Source organism: Fundulus heteroclitus, chromosome 1 (genome assembly GCF_011125445.2).
Source record: "Fundulus heteroclitus isolate FHET01 chromosome 1, MU-UCD_Fhet_4.1, whole genome shotgun sequence".
Classification (NCBI taxonomy): Eukaryota; Metazoa; Chordata; class Actinopteri; order Cyprinodontiformes; family Fundulidae; genus Fundulus; species Fundulus heteroclitus.
Genome location: NC_046361.1, coordinates 43856899 through 43875488, shown reverse-complemented (window position 1 = coordinate 43875488; position 18590 = coordinate 43856899). Strand labels below are relative to the sequence as shown.

Here is an 18590-nt window from a genome sequence, read left to right as displayed (position 1 = left end):
TATTGTGTGTTACTGTGTGTTATTGTGTGTTACTGTGTTACTGTGTGTTATTGTGTGTGTTATTGTGTGTTATTGTGTGTGTTACTGTGTGTTATTGTGTTTTACTGTGTTACTGTGTGTTATTGTGTGTTACTGTGTTACTGTGTGTTACTGTGTGTTATTGTGTGTTATTGTGTGTTACTGTGTTACTGTGTGTTATTGTGTGTGTTATTGTGTGTTATTGTGTGTGTTATTGTGTGTTATTGTGTGTTACTGTGTGTTATTGTGTGTGTGTTATTGTGTTACTGTGTGTGTGTTATTGTGTGTGTGTTACTGTGTGTTATTGTGTGTCGGGACGCCGCGGAGCGTGAACAGCAGCTCGTTCAGACTAACCAATCAGCTGCAGCGATGTCTGCGGGGGAGGGGAGGAGGTGAAAGGTGACGCTTAGTAATTGGGGAGGAAACGTTCACATCCAACCAAACACAACTTTATTCGCAGCTCTGCCTCGTCTCTTCTGCTGGTTCCAGAGGAACTATGGGAACCCAGGAGGGACACAAAACCTTCAGGTAATTAAGGTTTATTAAAGTCATCTGTCTGAATCTGAGGTTCAGAATCTCATTTCAGCTGACAGCCCAACACAGCGAATCAGGATGAGGTTACTGATCACAGGACAGATAAGTCAGAGAGGATCAGTTCAGGTTCTGGTGGTTCTGTTCCTCTGGTTCTGTTTGCACTCCTTTAGGTCCGCTTGGCTCGTTAGAGGAGACGATTTTGACCCAGAAATAAACTCTGGATCACAAACAATAACATAAAGCTGAGTGTTTAGAGCACTTTGGATCATTCTGGATCTGTTTTGTCCAGACAAATCTGGGTCAGTTCTGAACTGGTTCAGATTGGTCTGTATCAGTTTGGGTCAGTCAGGCCATGTCTTTATGACCATGTTTTATTTTATGAATCCATTTGAAGTTTGGGAACAGAACCTAACACGGAGACAAACCACTCAGACCTGACCCGGTTTAAAGCGGTCCGTCAGCAGACAGAACATTCGACTGATCCAGTTGCAGCAGGTTGGTTGGAGATGATCCGTTCTATTGATCCAATGTGTTGGACTGGATCAAAAGTTAGTTTAACAGGCTGAATGGACCTGAGGATCGTTACAGAAACACTTTAATAAAACCTCTCTGGCCCCTTAGAACTCACTGATCCAGAATCTGCTGAATAACTCAACAGCCAATCAAATCCCATCGTTGACCACCTCTAAGCGACGCTCCTCTGTGGTTAACGAGGTAACCATCAGTAAAGATGAAAGTTGGACCGACCTGCTGAGATGAGGAGACCTGAGGAGGGGGAAGAGGAACCGTCTTCATCAGGGGGCGTTTCCTGCAGGAACACAGAGACACGTGTCACTTCCTGTTCTGCATGAGACGACGGGTCCAGGTTCTGATCCAGGCGTTGGATCAGACATTACTGATGAATCAATAATTAACTGATCTATTTTACAGATCAGAACCATAAAGAACCAGACAGCAGTGGATGCATAAACCCAGACCCTTCATCCTGTAACAGGTACCAGAACCAGAACCGGACCTAGATCCTGAGCCCAGGCCTGAGGATCCTGAGGATCCTGAGGATCCCGAGGATGAACATGTGGGGAAAATAGAAAGATGCTGAGGTCCAGTTAGCTCTGAGACCACTGAAGACTGAGGCCAGGATTACAAAGAACCAGGACCGGACCAAACATGGATCCTGAAGATTCTCTAATTGGTCCCTGGTTCTAACCTTGGGTCAGAACCTCTAAGAACTGCAAGCTGATTGGATGATTACCTTTCGTCATCAGCAGCTGTTGAAAGATAATCACAGCGCAGGTGACCGTGGCTCTGACTATGACGTAGAAAAGAAAGCCCTAGATGCTGCTGAATGGGAGACACCTGCGGTGCACAGGTAGGTCCAAGCAGCCCCGCCCGAATGGCTCATGTCTGCTCATTTCCTGCTGTGCTTTGCTAACTGAGTGCTGTTAGAACCCTGAAAAAGTAGATCCCAGATTCAGACTTACTTTTCCTCCCTGTGGCTGTCTGATTGGACAGACCAAGTCCAGATGAAGAAACTTTTATTATAAGTCAGAAGGTCATAACGTCCCGCTGAGGACTAAAGATGTTTCTCTTGAAGGGGTTGAATAAATCTAAGGTTGCAGTTAAAGGGGCCTTTTGTGTTGAGTTTATGCACAGTCCAGTCCAGGCTTCTGGCCCGTATGGTCAGGTTTGGGGCGGCCTCCATCTGTCCTTCAAGGTCACCTCTGAGGTCAAGCAATGAATCACTTCCTGTTGTAGCAAAGCTCATTTGTGGGCTGAAAGGAGCGAGCACCTCATCAATCACAGCAGCAACCGAAAGACCATCTAATGAGGCTGCAGCTGGTTCTAATCTGTACCTGTCAGTCCACATCCAGGGTTCTCATTCTGAAAAAGCTGAACTTTAGCTGCTCTCATGGTTCTCGTTCTGACAAAAGTAATAGAGAGCAGGCACCTGCTGAGGCCTGCAAGACAAGGAGCAGGGCTGAAGGTACCATCTTCCTGCCTGAAGGACGTTGGGGAGATTTTACCCTCATCTGTGACTGAAGGAGCTGCTGCCTTCACACTTCACAGTCTGAGGCTGGGTCGGTGTGCAATAAATATGGTTCTGGTTCTGTTCTGAGCTCAGTAATGGGACAGTGTGATGTCAGAGGAAATGGGGTCATAACAGAGCAGCAGAGCGGTTGTCAGAACCTTTTAAAATCATGTCCTGGGTCAGAACCAGTGCCTTGCCATTTATTGTCATTTCATTTATTTATTTATTTGAATTAGGACAATGCACATTGATCAACATGTCAGCTGAAAATATCAATGTAAATATGCCAGAATTAGCACAGCAGCTAATTTGCAGCCGCTGTCCTAAGAACAGTAAAGATTAAACAAGATGCTGTGGGAGAGAACAGAGTGGACACAAACAGATAAGATGCCAATAACATAAAATCACAATAAGGTTAACAGGCCCATGGAAACAGATCAATTTACCTATAAACACATGTCTGGGTAGTTTTCCAGCAGGTGCTGAGGGTTAAATGTCGTTTACTTGCATTTTACGTTGCTTTGGCTGCACAGAGGACCGTCTGGACATGAAGCCGAGACTGGAGGGGCAGAGATGTCAACTTCAGAGACCCCAGTTCATTCAGAATTTTAGGATTTGACTTTGGAAAGTACCCATAGAGTACATGTTTCATGAATTGGCGCTATATAAATAAAATTGAATTGAAGTCGAGGAAAGTCTTAATTAAATACGTCAGTGACTCTAATCTGGACTGCAGAGGCAGGACCCTCGTTGCAATTATTAGGAAATATTTTACCGGTGTTTCTGTTTATTCTGGAACTTAAAGGGACAGTGTGGAACTAATTTGGCTTTTAATTAGCAAAAATCAATTATTGCTCTATGGATACAGATTCTGGCAAAGTTTAATAACCTCACATCAAAAAGGAAAGCGTTCTCAAAGCTTAGAGTTAGTAGTTTATACATACATAGGGGGTGGTGATGCGTCGCTATTTCTGATTTAGAAAGTGGACAAACTGCATTTCCTATATGTCTCCTATATGAAGATGTGCTGTCAGTGGAGGAGGAGTAGAAAACAAGCAAAGACGACCGTAGATCATTCTATTTGCCATTTTCTGTTGAAATGGAGGACCATCCATACTCTTTGCCCAGCCAGAAGGAAGAGAAAGTAACCATGGAAAGAAAAAGAAGTAATAACCAAGACAAAACTAGAGTCTATATCAGCACAGCTATTATACTTTAAGGACACATAATTGACATTAATAAATCACAGAGACAGAATCCAAAGTTCATCAAAATGTTTTCAAAGAGTTGTATAGAACAAATCATGTATCGATAGAAGACCTTTTGTGCCAACAGCTGGTCCTACAGTTACCTCAGACGACAACTGGTCCTGTGGGCAATATGGAGCAGTTACACACAGAATATATACTCTATCTGCCACTTTCCTGAACAAAGGGGTCGGTCCTTTGTCTCGTATGTTGTCAGTCGCTTCAATGTGTGACCAGAACCGGTCTTAGCTGGTTTGACGCACCATCTCCACCTTGAAAGTGTAGTAGAATGCCTAGATAAGTGTGCAAGCAAAGCAACAGCAAAAGCCAAAAAACAACTCGAATGAATATTGCATGGCTGTGCGCTACGTCCAACGGTTCTGGTACCTTGACTCAGAGTTTTTATGCATATAATGATGAGCTCTAAAATCTCGCAGTCTCTCTACTGAGCAGTGCTGTGGCAGCTGCCGTCTGTCTTACTAATGCGAACTGCTAATGCTAACCGCTAATGCTAACTGCTAATGCTAACCGCTAATGCTAACTGCTATCACCTGCAGCGCCTGCTGGTGCAAAGTTGTGACACCTGTCGGTTGAAAGTGAAGTCAAATCTGTTCCCACTGGATTCACATTCAAAAAGATCCAATATGAAACGGGTTCAGGACCACCAATGGAAGTGGCTCAAATGTGGCTTGAAAAGACCAGATTTGGGGCTGATCTGAGAATTTCCACTGGTTCTAAACCCTCTGACCGGGTCACTTGACCTGTAAAAATCAGAATTGGGTCACATTTGTAAAACAGGTGGACTTAATTTCATAAATTATTGGATTTTTGAAGCTAACTGGTTGAACCAGAACTTTTTAGGTGCTTCGTAGCAAAGTGGGTGGAGACATATGAACATGGCAGTTTTCAGGTTTAATTTTTCCATATCTATTCTTTCCATAGATATAATTGTTTTCACTTCACTTTACCACCTTAGACCACCACCTGTGAAGATTTATCGCAAAATAACCTTTAAATTACAGATTAGAATGGAACAAAAAGCCTAGGGTGTGAATACTTCAGTCTGCTTGTTTCCTGTGAGTAAACGTGAAACATCACATCAGGAACTGACGGTTCTGTAGAACTTTTATCATCTCTGAACCGACAGGGCCGACCCGCTGCTTGCTGAGAGGAACCGTCTGCAGAGAGACGGATCCGGGACATCAAACGGGCCGAAGAGGCGCCCTGGATCTGAGCAAAGCCGTTGTGAACAGAACCAAGACTAAAGGTATGCGGGACATGACCCTGCAGCAGCTCGTATGCGCCGACCCGCTGAGGATGTTCCAGATTTCTGGCTGTTGCATCAGCAGCTGACAGAACCTCCCCTGTAGAAACTTTTATCGGGCTCAGGAGCTTTAATAGTAGCAGCAGGATGCAGACCTGTATCTGATGGCTCGCATTCACTTTGACTGGGTCAGAAACAGCGCAGTGTGGCCAGTTCAGAACCTCTGCAGCAGAATGGACCGCAGTTAGAACAGCAATCAGCTGAAGAACATGTCACTGTAGCAACAGAGGAAATCTGAGGAACAGGTTCTGATTTATTAATGTTAATCTGTGTAATATGGAGCATTAGAACCTGGTCCTGCTCAGCTCTCAGCATCACAACAGACCTGAAGCTCTGGAGCAGAACCCTGATCCGCTACGTTCTGGATCCAGCTGTGCAGTTTTCATCTGGTAGAGAACTAAGAGAACATAAACGGTTCTCTTGAACCTCTCGCATCATTTCACAGAAATCTGAGCAGCACCGACTAACAGGTTCGCTGTGGAGAATAAACTGGCCCCCAGAGACCGAACCAGACTGGAAAACTCTGCAGGTTCTGATTGGATCATTGCAGAACCTTAGAGCTGATTTCTGCAGAACAGTAGTAGTGCCATTTTTATTTTGTCTGCAGAGACGTTGAAACCGATGCCGATAAATAGGCCACCCAGTGATTTAATGCCCATTAAAGCTGGTGTGACACACACACACACAGCAGATTAGGCTGCCTTCCTTCATTCACTAATCTCTGCAGTTAATCTGATGGTTGGAGCTCTGCAAACAGACAATACACAGCTGGATCTGCATTAAGGAGCTCACACACGCAGTAACAGTTAACCAGGCACGTAGAAAACACTCCCTGCCCTGTTTCAGCGCTGAAACCTACAAACTGATCTCAGGTATAATTCACACCTGCAGGGATCACCTCACCTGGCGGTAATCTGCACTGTTCCCACCATAGCGACCTGAATGTGGCTTTGACTCCGTCCCTCAGAACTTAAACTGATCCCTGCTTGTCCCACTTAGGCTTGGGCTGTTGGTTTGGACCCGGATGAACATCTGGGCCCATATCGATGTTAACATCGCTGCTAGGGATGACAACTGATTTTTACTGCTATTATATCTCTCCCACCATTTCCACGCCGTGAGAAAACGACCACACCACGGTCACAGCCCTCCCATGGTGCTTTGCATCACTGTCACATGACCAAACTACCACCAGGTTGGCCAATCGCCCGTCCCCAGAAACACAAACGACAACATAAAGGTAAATAAACGACGGCCCAGTTTAACCGATGTTAATGCCGATCTATTGTGCCCCCCCCCCCCCCGGACCGCTGTGTTTATTAGTTAGTATGTTTATCTGGTTCTGGTCTTCACGTGTTCTCCTGTGCAGCTGCTGGTTCTCATTGTGTTCCTCTGCAGGAACCGTTTCATGTGTCTGAGCGTGTTTCTAAGTTTGGTGAAACTGAAGCTGCTGAATGCAGACAGCTGCACTCTGAGATACCAATTACCCCCCCCCCCCCCCCGCACACGGGGAACAGCAGGGTGATGTTCAGTGTGATGCAGTGACACCACATTATTCCCTTGTCTGTAATCTGCACTGAGAGCAGTCATTTAAAGGAACAGTACGACATTTAGAGCAGCGGGGGCTCTGTGTGTGTGTGTGTGTGTGGGGGGGGTGGGGGTGGGGGGGGGTGTTAAGTGACTAAACTGCAGCTCAGAGACTCATTCTTACCACCCTGCAGTTAATTAACCTGAGAGCTGACAGTTGAACTGAGGTCGGTTCTCTGAGCTCTGAGCAACAGAGCCGGTTCTCTCTTCCTGCTCCGGTTCTTTATGGGTTGATCTAATAATCAGACGCCACCGACCCGATCTCCCTGATGTTTGTAACATGGTTCTGAGGGACCAACCGGGCCCTCTGGAACCTGTAGAGACCCAGCCACAGGACACTGTAACGGGCCGGTTCTGTCTTTGGGGATCTACCGTTGGATGAGTGAAACATCCCATCGTCTACAGAAACACAGCAGATGAGACGTCATCAGCTGAAAGGTTCTGCCCGACCCAGATTCTGGGAAAGGAAATCTTTCTGAACACGCCAGAGGCTTTCTGGTGTTCCTGCCTCTGTCTGTCCATCTGTCCAGTTCTGCTGGTCCTTTTCGGGTCACCTCCCCGGACCCGGTACCGCTCTCCACCACAGGACGTACACACGGTCATATTTGATAAATTTGAATATTACTGTAAAGTTCATTTCTTTCAGTAACTTCGTTTTCTGGGGGAACCACAGATTGAAAATGATTTAAAGCCTTTATTTCTGTATTTTTTCCACCTCCAGTGAATTAAAACACAGCATTTAGGACCAGACCAATAAAAAGCTACGTTTTCATGCAGAAATGGGGCTTAATGAAATATACGTTCAATAGTGGCTTAAAGGTTGTTTTTTTCTTTTAATCTGACAAACCAGCGTCTTAGAAATGCATCTTGTAATTTATTGTGACCGTAAAGTCTCTCCAGAGGTTCTGGTGCATCCCGGACGAGCCCCCATTTCTGTCTCACAATCAACTATATTTGCTATTCAAGTTTCTGACAAATATTCAGTTACACTTCCATTCCACTTTGCTATCACTGATGAAATGTTAAATTTAAATACACAATCTGTCCATATCATAAATAAATATAAAATCTGGCTCAGAGTAAAATAGACCATCGTTCCTCTAATCACCCCTGTAAAGCTGGAATAAAGAGCTCATTTATTTTTCATCCCAACAGGAACCCGTAACTAGAACAACACCTTCACTGACGGAACCAGTTCAGCTCCCAGATGGGCCTGATCTGGACCTGATCTGGACCTGATCTGGACCTGATCTGGACCTGATCTGGTCCTGATCTGGACCTGATCTGGGCCTGATCTGGACCTGATCTGGTCCTGATCTGGACCTGATCTGGACCTGATCTGGTCCACCTGGACACCAGTGATGGAGAAGGAGCTGAGGTGTCCAGAATGAACACCAGAAAGCATAAGCAGAGGTGTTCTCACTGTAGAGTTAACGCTATCAGGCAGTTACCAGAGCGTCTGACAGTCAGGACTGAGTCCATACAGAATCTTATCACGGGTTTGGACAGAGGGTCGGATCATGGATTTACTGAACACTGAGGGCTGAAGCCCTTCCAAACGTTCTTAGTGTGAGACACACCACCTCCACGTCAGACCTCATCAGCCAATCAGTACGCAGAGATCAGACTGCTCCCTTTCAGCCCTTCTCTCCTCCAGCAGCCTCATCATCCTTTATACCTGTCATGATTCATCTACCTGCCTCACCTACACACTCACTGCCACATCGCCACATTTACTCCACCTCCATCAGCTCAAGTCTGGTTCCACCTGCAACTGCTGGTCTCTTTCTGCATTTTCAATCAACCCTTTTTTACGTAACTCTGTGTTCGGCTGATTTCAGGTTCACACCTACAATCGTTACAATAGCATTCAGCTGCAAACACCTTGTTTAGGTTTTTATCAGGGCAGAAATAAAAGGCAGCAGGTCTGGAGAGAGTAAGAACCCACAACACGTTCCACTGAGTCATTATTTATCTGACACAACTCCTCCAGAGATATATATACATATATATATATATAATGACTGGACCTTCTACTGATCTGGACTTTTCAGCTGGGCTGAAAACATGAAAAGGGCAGACGGAGGGGGAGGAAGAGGAAGGGAAGGCAGTCTGAGGGAGGAAATGGAAACAGCGAGACAGTAAAAACAGCTCATTGTACGGCGCAGAGGGAACTTCCTCCTTCATTAAACACAGCGGGACACACACAGAAAGACAAAGAAGCAGTGTCTCATCAGGACACACTGTCCTGTTTGACAGCCGCTGAATGTACGACCCTGCATCAGAGGAAGCCTCCAAGAATGCAAATTACAGCAAAGCCACAAACACTTTTCCATTTCCGTTCCCGTTCAGATCAAACTTCTTCTTCAGGACAGAGACCCTTTGGTGGCTAAGAAGAAGCAGAAATGTTGTTCCCAACAGACCGCTGTAGTCCAGATCCACTCCTAAATCTGAGTCTATGATGATCAAGGATGTTCAGATGATCTTCAGGTTTACACCAATTCAAAAGAAACGTTCCTCACAGGAAAACCAGGAAGGAATCTAGAGGACTTTCAGGGAGCAGCCATGATGTTCTGCATCAGGAACCAGCAGCTGATAGAACCTCGGGGAGCAGAACCTTTGTCCAGCTCTACAATCCAGAGCAACGATCACACCCCTTACTGAGCAGAGAAGAAGCCAGATGTTCTCCTCAGACGAGAAGTTACTCTGGGATGGACGTCACACGGTGGGAACCTGGAAACGGAGCATCCAGCCTGTGGTCAGCAGCCAGGCTGTGGAATGGTGGCAGGTTGGATCATGGTCTGAAGCAGGAAGGTCCAGCAGAGAGTCCGTATCTGCTGCTTCTGGACCAGATCTTCTCAGGGACAGCCATGACGATGAAGAGGCAGAGGAAGAGGAGGGTACAGCTGATCTGTCCTGAACAGACGATTGGAGATGAGCTGTGCTTCTGGGCGCTGGAAGACATGTGTTTGCAGGAAGAACGGGAAAAAGCAACACCTGGACAACACCTGGACAACACCTGGACAACACCTGTACCTGGACAACACCTGGACAACACCTGGACAACACCTGGACAACACCTGTACCTGGACAACACCTGGACAACACCTGGACAACACCTGGACAACACCTGGACAACACCTGTACCTGGACATGGACCAAGGCACCCTAGTGACACGGCACACTGAAACTATAAACTGGGGAAAACTTTACCAAAACACTTTGTAGTGGTGCTGAAGCCTCAGTAAATTAAAGAGAAGAGAAATAAAATAAAATCTGGGAGACACTGAGAAAGTCCTGTTTCTGAAAAGGCGTGTAAACTGGAAGCTGTTTGGACATTTAGAGACGGCTGATCCAGGACCAGCGTTCCTTCAGCATCTCTGACGTTGTTAAAGTCGTTACTGATTATTTTAGTTCACAAAACGTCCAGGTGAGGGAGCAGGAACAGGAACAGCCCTTTGTTCGTTCAATGTTTTTAAATAAAGTTTCTGTGTTGAAGGACGACTGTTCATTAACACTGTGTCAATAAAGCTTTCAGTGAGTTCTGATAAAACCCGTCCCTGAGGTCCTGGTCCACTCTCTCCACACGGAGAGAGAGACGGAGATGGTGACGGAGAGAGAGAGAGAGAGAGAGAGAGAGAGAGAGAGAGAGAGAGAGAGAGAGAGAGAGACAGAGATAGAGAAGATAGAATGAGATGGAGATGAGAGAGATATGGAGAGCGAGAGAAAGGATAAGAGGATGAGATATGACATAGAGAATACTGAGAGAGTACTGGTAATAGAGAAGACTTATATAGATATGGAGAAGAGATATAGAGCTAGATAGACTTGATAGAGCGATGATAGATATTTCGCTCTTTCTTAATATAGAGATACGCATTCGCCAATCCGCCGAGTCAGCCTACAGAGGAAGACAGCACTCTCGCGAGTCGAGATACGAGAGATAGTGAGAAGAGAGAGAGACAGAGAGAGAGAGAGAGAGATGGAGAGAGAGAGACAGAGAGAGAGAGAGAGACAGAGAGAGAGAGAGAGAAGTCGGGACATAAGGCTGGGAGTCTGACTGGAGGTGTTCTGCTGGGTTCCTCAGACTCTCTGGATGATTCCATAGAAGCGATCTGGTAAAGTTCCTGGAGACGAGGCGTGGTCAGGTGGAGCTCAGAGACATTTAGTTTAGATGTTGGTACCGGTCCAGAGGGACGACCTAAAATGTTCTGGTCCAGTTAAACAGAACATCGTGCCGCAGCAGAACATTGGACCGCTACAGATCTGAACACGATACTCAGTTGTAGACCCAGAATAGAAACAGATGTGGTACTGGACGTTCTAGTGGAAGACGAGGTTCAGCTGATCCAAACTGGTTCTGGTCGGTTGGGGATTCTGCAGAATGTGCTGGAGTCCAGAACCCGTCCAGAATCTGTTCAGCTTGCAATTGAAAACAGTGAAGCAGCCTGTCTGCCTGCCATGCAGTGAGACAGCTGCTGAGCCGTGGGTGTGTGTGGGGGGGGGGGGGGGGCTCCACTGGGAGCGATTGAGAGAAACCAGCTTCTTTATGGATTATTAATATCACCTCCAGCTAAAACAGACTCGGTGTGTGTGTGAGATCCGACACGCAGGGGGGAGGGCATGTGTGTGGGGGTGGATTTTAGGAATGGGGGTGGGTGGCTTTAAGAAAGGGGGGGGGGGGGGGCCCAGCAGTTGGTTCAGATCAAGGCCGCTTTATTCACACTCCACTCGACTGTGTGTGTGTGTTGGTTTAATCGGCGTGAAGACCCCACCCTAATCTGGATGCAAGCACACAGAGGCCCCCTGCACCCGTCTTTGTGAGTGTTTCAGGTTGTCCTCCAGCACAAACAGAACGTCTGCTAGAACCGGTCCTGCAGCTTCAGAACCTGACTCAGAGTCCAACTGATGATACGTTTTACTACTGATAACCCTGCATTGATTGGTTGATCAGAAATTATGCCGCGTGTGCAGATTACAGTGGGACAAACTGGCTTGGTGTCAAAGTAAGTTTCCAGATTATTTCAACAGAACCTCAGACTTTGAGCCCAAATATCAATGAGCTGGACCTGACTGACATCTGACCGCGCAGGAAACCCAAACCAGTTTATAGAATCAGAATCAACGTTATACAGCACTTTTAATCTTCTTGTTACTGAAAAGTAATATATATATATATATATATATATATATATATATATATATATATATATATATATATATATATATATATTAGTGCTGTCAGATTAATCGCATAATGTCGATAGTTAACTCAAGATTAATCGCAAATTAATCGCATATTTTATCCTTTTATTTCTGAAAGTGTAATAGCCTGTTTTGGCATTTTAATATGCAATTTTGCAATAAATGACACTAATAAAATACATGCTTGTACAAAAAATATTTTTATTTTGTTATTTTTCAAGCACTTTTCAGAATTGGAATGAAAACATCCTGGTGCCAAATGTTAAACTCTGGACTATAATGGCTAAATGACTAATCATGACGCCCTGATGTTTACACAATGTGTAAACAAATGTGTAAATAAATACCTGTTTTCATGCCGATATATTTTTTTTGCCTCTTGAACAAAGATAGACATGGTATTCTGCACCATGTAATCTACTTTCAGCAGTTATCACCGGTTATTGCACCGTAAACTGCAGAAAATACGTGCAGAGCTGCTCTGTCTGCCTTTACTACCGTCGGCTCCTATGGCGGAGGGATATTTCAGCTGGATACACTCAAATGTAGTGCAGGCAGTTCTCTTAATAACCCCTATTTCGTCACTTATTTTAGAGCCCAAATAAGCGATTTCACTTTCAGAAACCTGCCCAAAAAAACCGCAACCCGTGACTCATAAAATTGAGAAGCGCTTTTAGAAAAAAGCCCAAAGTCGCATGTGTCCGAGGGTAAAAGAAACTTTGCGCTCACGCGCAGCGCGGGTCTGTTTTGCTACAGTTTTCTAGCACTCTTGAAACTACGGAAAGCGCCGAGGGTAAAAGAAACACAGTGCGGAGAGCGCGGCGGGGGAAAAACATTAGGGAACGGTGTGTGTGTTTGACGCGCGATTAACGGCGACAAAAAAATTGTCGACGTTAAAATGGGTTTACGTTAACGCCGCTAATAACGCGTTTAACTGAAAGCACTAATATATATATATATATATATATATATATATATATATATATATATATATATATATATATATATATATATATATACACACACAACCACACAAACCTAATCAGAGTAACCGATCCCAGCCATGGGAGGAAGAATCCACAGAGAGAACATGCAAACTGCAGATTGAACCTGGAGTTTGGACCCAGGACCTTCTTGCTGCAAGGCAACGTTGCTACCAACTGCACCTCCTTTGCATTGTAACAGCTGCGTTCCTTGAAGCACAACGTTATGGAAAATGGCGCTCTACACATCAAGAGGAATCCTACCTAATCTGGAGGGACAGTCTATTGTTGTATAACAAGACCCTTCGCAGAGTTAGAGCAGCATATTTTTCATCATTAATTGAGGAGAATAAAAATAATCCTAGATTTCTCTTCAGTACAGTTGCCAAACTTACCCAGAGCCACAGCTCCGTTGATCCATCCATTCCTTTAGCTCTTAGCAGTAATGATTTTATGGGATTCTTCATAAATAAAATTGATTCCATTAAAAATAAAATAATTGGCATCCTCCCAAACATGATTACCTCATCCTCAGTAAGTGAGGCAGCGTTGGAGGAATCTTAAGAACCTGCACAGTGTCTGAACTGTTTAAAAGCAGTAGAGCTTTCTGAGCTATCTAAAATTTTAGCTCCATCTAAACCTTCTACCTGTATGTTAGACCCAATCCCAACCAAGTTGTTTAAGGAGGTATTCCCTTTGATCAGTGGTTCTATTTTAGACATGATTAATCTATCCTTAGTAAATGGATATGTACCACAGGTTTTGAAAGTAGCTGTTATTAAACCTTTACTTAAGAAACCTTCTCTTGATCAAGATGAGTTAGTAAATTACAGACCTATATCTAATCTTCTTTTCTTATCTAAAATTCTTGAGAAAGTAGTTGCTAATCAACTTTGTGAACATTTACAAAGTAATGACCTACTTGAGGAGTTTCAGTCAGGCTTCAGAGCTCATCATAGCACTGAAACAGCTCTGGTGAAGGTCACAAATGATATTCTCATGGCCTCAGATAATGGACTTGTGTCTATACTTGTCCTGTTAGATCTCAGTGCTGCGTTTGATACAGTTGATCACAATATTCTCCTACAAAGACTTGAGCATACTGTAGGGATTAAGGGAAAAGCATTAGGCTGGTTTAAATCTGATCTGTCTGACAGATTTGAGTTTGTTCATGTTAATAATAAATCTTCCTCAAACTCTAGGGTCACCTGTGGAGTACCACAGGGTTCAGTCCTTGGACCAATTCTATTTACTATATATATGCTTCCCATTGGCAAAATTATCAGACAGCATGGGATTAATTTCCACTGTTGTCCAATGTCATTTAAATCCCATATTAAACAGGTTTCCAGAGTTTCCTTTTTTCACCTCAGGAATATCACCAAAATTAGAAACATTCTGTCCAGGAGTGATGCTGAAAAACTAGTCCATGCAACCAGCGGGAAGAGGTGTGCCTGATCCTGGTAGTACGTGACTTGCTGTTAATTCAACGTTCTGTTAAAATGTGTTAATCCTCAGGGCGGTACGATGCAGACGCTCTGGCGTGAGGAGGTTCACACCGACAGCTTGTTACTCTGACTTCAGATGAGTCTTAAACACCAAACACACTGAGCGGATTAATCTGGATTATTGTGGATTTCTGGACCTCCAGAGGACCACCCACAGTCTTCAGCACACACAAGTTGTAGTTCCAGAACTCCTTGGAAAACTCAAGACATGAAACAAACACTGAAAGCCTAAACGAGACAGGATTGACGACACGAATGATGGACAGAACCATCCAGTGACTGCAGCTCTGCTGGACACACCTTCTCTCCAACAGGTCACACTGAAGGTGTGGCAGACCAGAACACACGGCTCAGGTTTCTCCTGAAGTTCTCCTCCAACGTGACACTCGGAGACTTTGAAAAATAAGATCTTCATCTGTCCTGAAGACCAGGAGCAACAAGAAGGTACAGCTGAACCCATCAGTCCAAGCGCTGCTCATCAGGAAGGTCCACATGTTGGTCTGACTACCGTTGTGAGGACTTTGCATTGTGAAGACATGTCCATACCCTGTTAGCGTTCCCTAAGCTGGACTCAAACCAGCAGTGGGCCAGTTTCCTTCAGCCAGACGATCGGCCTGAACACACCACAGCGACTAACGGCTCTCATGGGCACCGCGGTGAAACCCGACACGGGACGCGACGGCGGCCTTTCAAGTCGTCTGATCCCCAGAAATGTGACTGGTTATGAAACTGGAGGAGTTTTGATATTTTAAAGCAGTCTGTGACCGACAGCAATGAAGAGTCAGAAGATCCTGCAGGTTCATCCTACATTAGAGACAAGGAGCCTGGAGAACGTCCTCATTTAAGGCCGCCGCTAACGCCTCGTCCAGATGCATGGATGTAGAGCGACAGCAACAAAACTTTGTTGTGTGGCGCTGCAGGCCCGCGTGGCACGTTCACCAGTTTGAGGTTTCACACGCACGCCGGGGGCTAGGCTGGAGGAGGGACTGTCGCCTCACTGTTCTCAGCAGAGAGCCATAACCCTGGTTCTGCTGAAGATACGGCTCAGAATCCACAGAACCCGTGGTGCATGGAGCAGGAGGAGCCCCAAACCCACAGAGTGACTCCTAACGGTTCTGTGACGACGGAACCGAGTCTTTATGGTCAGACCTAGTCCCGGCTGTGGTTCCGTGGGTCAGCTGGAGGCTGCATCTGATCACAGTTCTGGATCAGTTCTTCTCTGCGCTGTCAGGAGAACCTTTAAAGAACCGCAGGCCAACACACAATCTGTGTGTGTGCGCTTCATCTGTTCCTGCAGATGAAAGAGTTGCTGGTTTGATTCCTCGGGGACCTTCAGCCTGAAACTGGTGATGTGAGCTGCAGGCGGAGGAACAGAAACCGTCTCTCAGAAGTGTGTGTGTTACTGTGTGTGTGTGTGTGTGTGTGTGTGTTACTGTGTGTGTGTGTGTGTGTGTGTTACTGTGTGTGTGTGGATTAGAGGTGATTAGGCACAAACAGTAATCTGAATCTGAATCTGGACCCAGACTAAATCCTTGAGATTAGGTTTGGTTTAATCTTCATCTCTCTGCTGCTGCTGCTGCTGATGATGATGATGATGATGATGATGATGATGATGATAATGATGATGTCACTGCTTCAGACAGGTCACATGACCCACTTTACTCCTTTCTGACCCAAACAAATGCCGTTGTCTTTCAGGCTGCGGCTCACGGACCGTCGCCTGAGTTCCAGCCAATCAGCTGCCGGCTTGGTGAGAGTGGGCGTGGCTCTGAGTTAACGTCCGTGATGGAAACATGTCGATGATAGTCGCTCAGTGCTTATGGTCCCAACCTGAGTTCTGCTGAGCTTTTCTGATAAGTACGACAGCGGAGACGTCTACATGCAGACAACGTGGGAGGAACGGCTGCTCGGTCAGCTGCTGCTCGGTCAGCTGCTGCTCGGTCAGCTGCTGCTCGGTCAGCTGCTCCATCGTTACCACTTCAACCCTCTTGTCTGGACTATTCCAACACACTTAACATGTAGCAACAAAAAAGCCCGTTCTCCCCTCACAGTTGGGCCAGAACATGGAGACTAACAGGAACCAACAGCGCCGCTCCCATCAGTCCAGCTCTGACGGCGGCACATCGTAAATATATCGGAATATTTACCGGCAGTAAGACGTCACCAGACCTGCTGACATCAGGCAGGCCGCACTTTAACTTCCTCCTGTAAGGTCCAGATGTTCCTAACAGTTAAAGCCTCGGCTCTCCCCACTAGAACCCACTCTGGAACCCTGGACCGGCTTTAAAGCGGAACCGGAACCTGAACTGTGGAACCAGGTTCTTTTCAGACTCCAGAGACGTTCACTTCAATATTCTGTTCTTTAATATTTTGAACTTGTTTTTAACAGTGCCATAGAAATAAACTTAAGTTTATCCGATGATTTAATTTGCTTTTTGTCCGTTTAATTATGTTTTAATGTTTGTTCTGTTTATGAAACAAGTTTTATCTGTGAAATAATCGTTACTTATCGGTTAGTTAATTTATTATCCAGTTAATCAGCAACTGGGTTAGTTATCAGGTTAATCTGGTTACCAGTTTGGTTGCTTACTAAAATAATTGTTTAATTTTTACTGCTACTTACCAGCAGCTCTGTAAATTAAGAAGTTAACTGGTTAATAAATGAGTTATGTTATAAATGAGTTAGTTTATTGTCACTGTTTTTAATTAAGTCACTAGTTAAGTGTTTCCTTTGCTGGTTACCCTCACCAACAAAGCTGGTTAGTCACTAAATTAATTAATTACTCGTTTATTTGCTCAATAAATTGTTTGCTAAGTGATTTAACAGCAGTTAGTTACTAAGTTATTTCTTAACTGGTTACCAAGTTAATGGTTAAATTACCCAGTTACTTCAATAAATCAATTATTCTGGTTCTGTCCGTTATCAGAACCTGTCAACTGATGCAAACTGGGCTCAGAACCAAAACTAGAGGGAATAACGTATAATTTGAAGTTTTACATGAGATTTTAGTATTTTAATGTAACTTTATTCCCATAATTCATAACAAATACTGCTCCACAGAGGAAAACCCAGTTTTTCATAACGGCTCAGGTCAACAGGTCAGAGATGGAAGGGTTGATACCGTCATGCACGTCTGAAACGGAGGGTCCGGCTCGGTGATCGGACCTGGAGCCAATACCCTGCAGGTAACAAACAGGAAGTCAGGGACAGGAAGAAATCAGCCGACCCGGTAGGAGGTTCTGCCGACTGGCATCACAAACGGACTGGATGTTCTGGGTTTAACTGGATCTAAAAGTGGCTCGGTAATTAGATTTTCATGAATTTCATTTATTGGAACTTGATTTGGGTTGAAATGGACTCTGTAGACGTTGTTCTGAACTGGACGGTTTTTTTGGAGTGGATCTGATTCGGTTCTCTATAAATAAACTGAAATTAGAAGCCGGTTTTAAAAGTTTTGAGGAAATTGCTGCAAATCCCTCAGCAGCAGAACGGGTCAGAACCCGTCAGTCTGGACCAGACCTTCAGTCCGCATCATTACGGAACCAGAACCAAAAGGTCTTTGTCTGTCTCCAGGGTCAGTGAGGGGCCCCTGGGGGCCACCAACAACAGAACTCAGTGTTGGGTGGGGGGGGGGGGGGGGGGAAGTGAGCAGGCGCAGGGTCACGTGGGGTAAAGTTGTCGTGAAACGTCACCAGGTGACTCCGTCCAGATCAACCCTCACTTCATCTGACTGTGCGCGTTCAGGCGAGTGTCCATGCACGCGGCGCGTGTCCGTGTAACAGTGCGTCCGTGCATGTGCAGGAATGCGAGTTATTCCGCTCCAGGCTGAACCAAGCAGAACCGAGCCGGGATCCTCAAACAGAACCCCGCTGTAACATAACTGGGTGACATACAGGAATCGGAACCGAACCGCGGGTTCTGGTTCTGCGCCCCTCAGTCCAAAACCCAGAGTCCGTTTAAAAACCGTCCACTTTTAAACTCGCTGATCTCAGCTGAATTCAGCAGACAGCCAGGATGAAGCCCGCAGAAACGGCACCGAACCTGGACACTGGACCGGTGTGTTGGAGGCATACCACAGAGCACCTCCGCTCAGACCCGGTCCGTTCAGAACCGGTCCAGCCATAAAAGCCTTCACCGAGAAAGCAGAAAATTGG

The 18590-nt window shown here is 45.4% G+C and overlaps 1 protein-coding gene and 1 long non-coding RNA gene across 3 annotated transcripts in view; one reads left to right on the top strand and one right to left on the bottom strand.

Annotated features, from left to right (window-relative positions):
• plxnb3 (plexin B3) overlaps positions 1 to 18590 on the bottom strand; it is a 90014-nt gene that overhangs the window by 71107 nt on the left and 317 nt on the right. Inside the window, exon 2 of the mRNA XM_036143968.1 lies at positions 1300 to 1360. The gene's annotated coding sequence lies outside the window, so the exon portion shown is untranslated. The remainder of the gene's footprint in view (positions 1 to 1299; positions 1361 to 18590) is intronic.
• Positions 292 to 17023, top strand: LOC118564804. Of its 2 annotated transcripts, XR_004932045.1 has the most exons (4): positions 292 to 546; positions 4976 to 5095; positions 6152 to 6392; positions 16134 to 17023. It is a non-coding gene; the product is annotated as an uncharacterized LOC118564804 (long non-coding RNA). The 2 variants fall into 2 exon arrangements; XR_004932044.1 differs by lacking the exon at positions 6152 to 6392.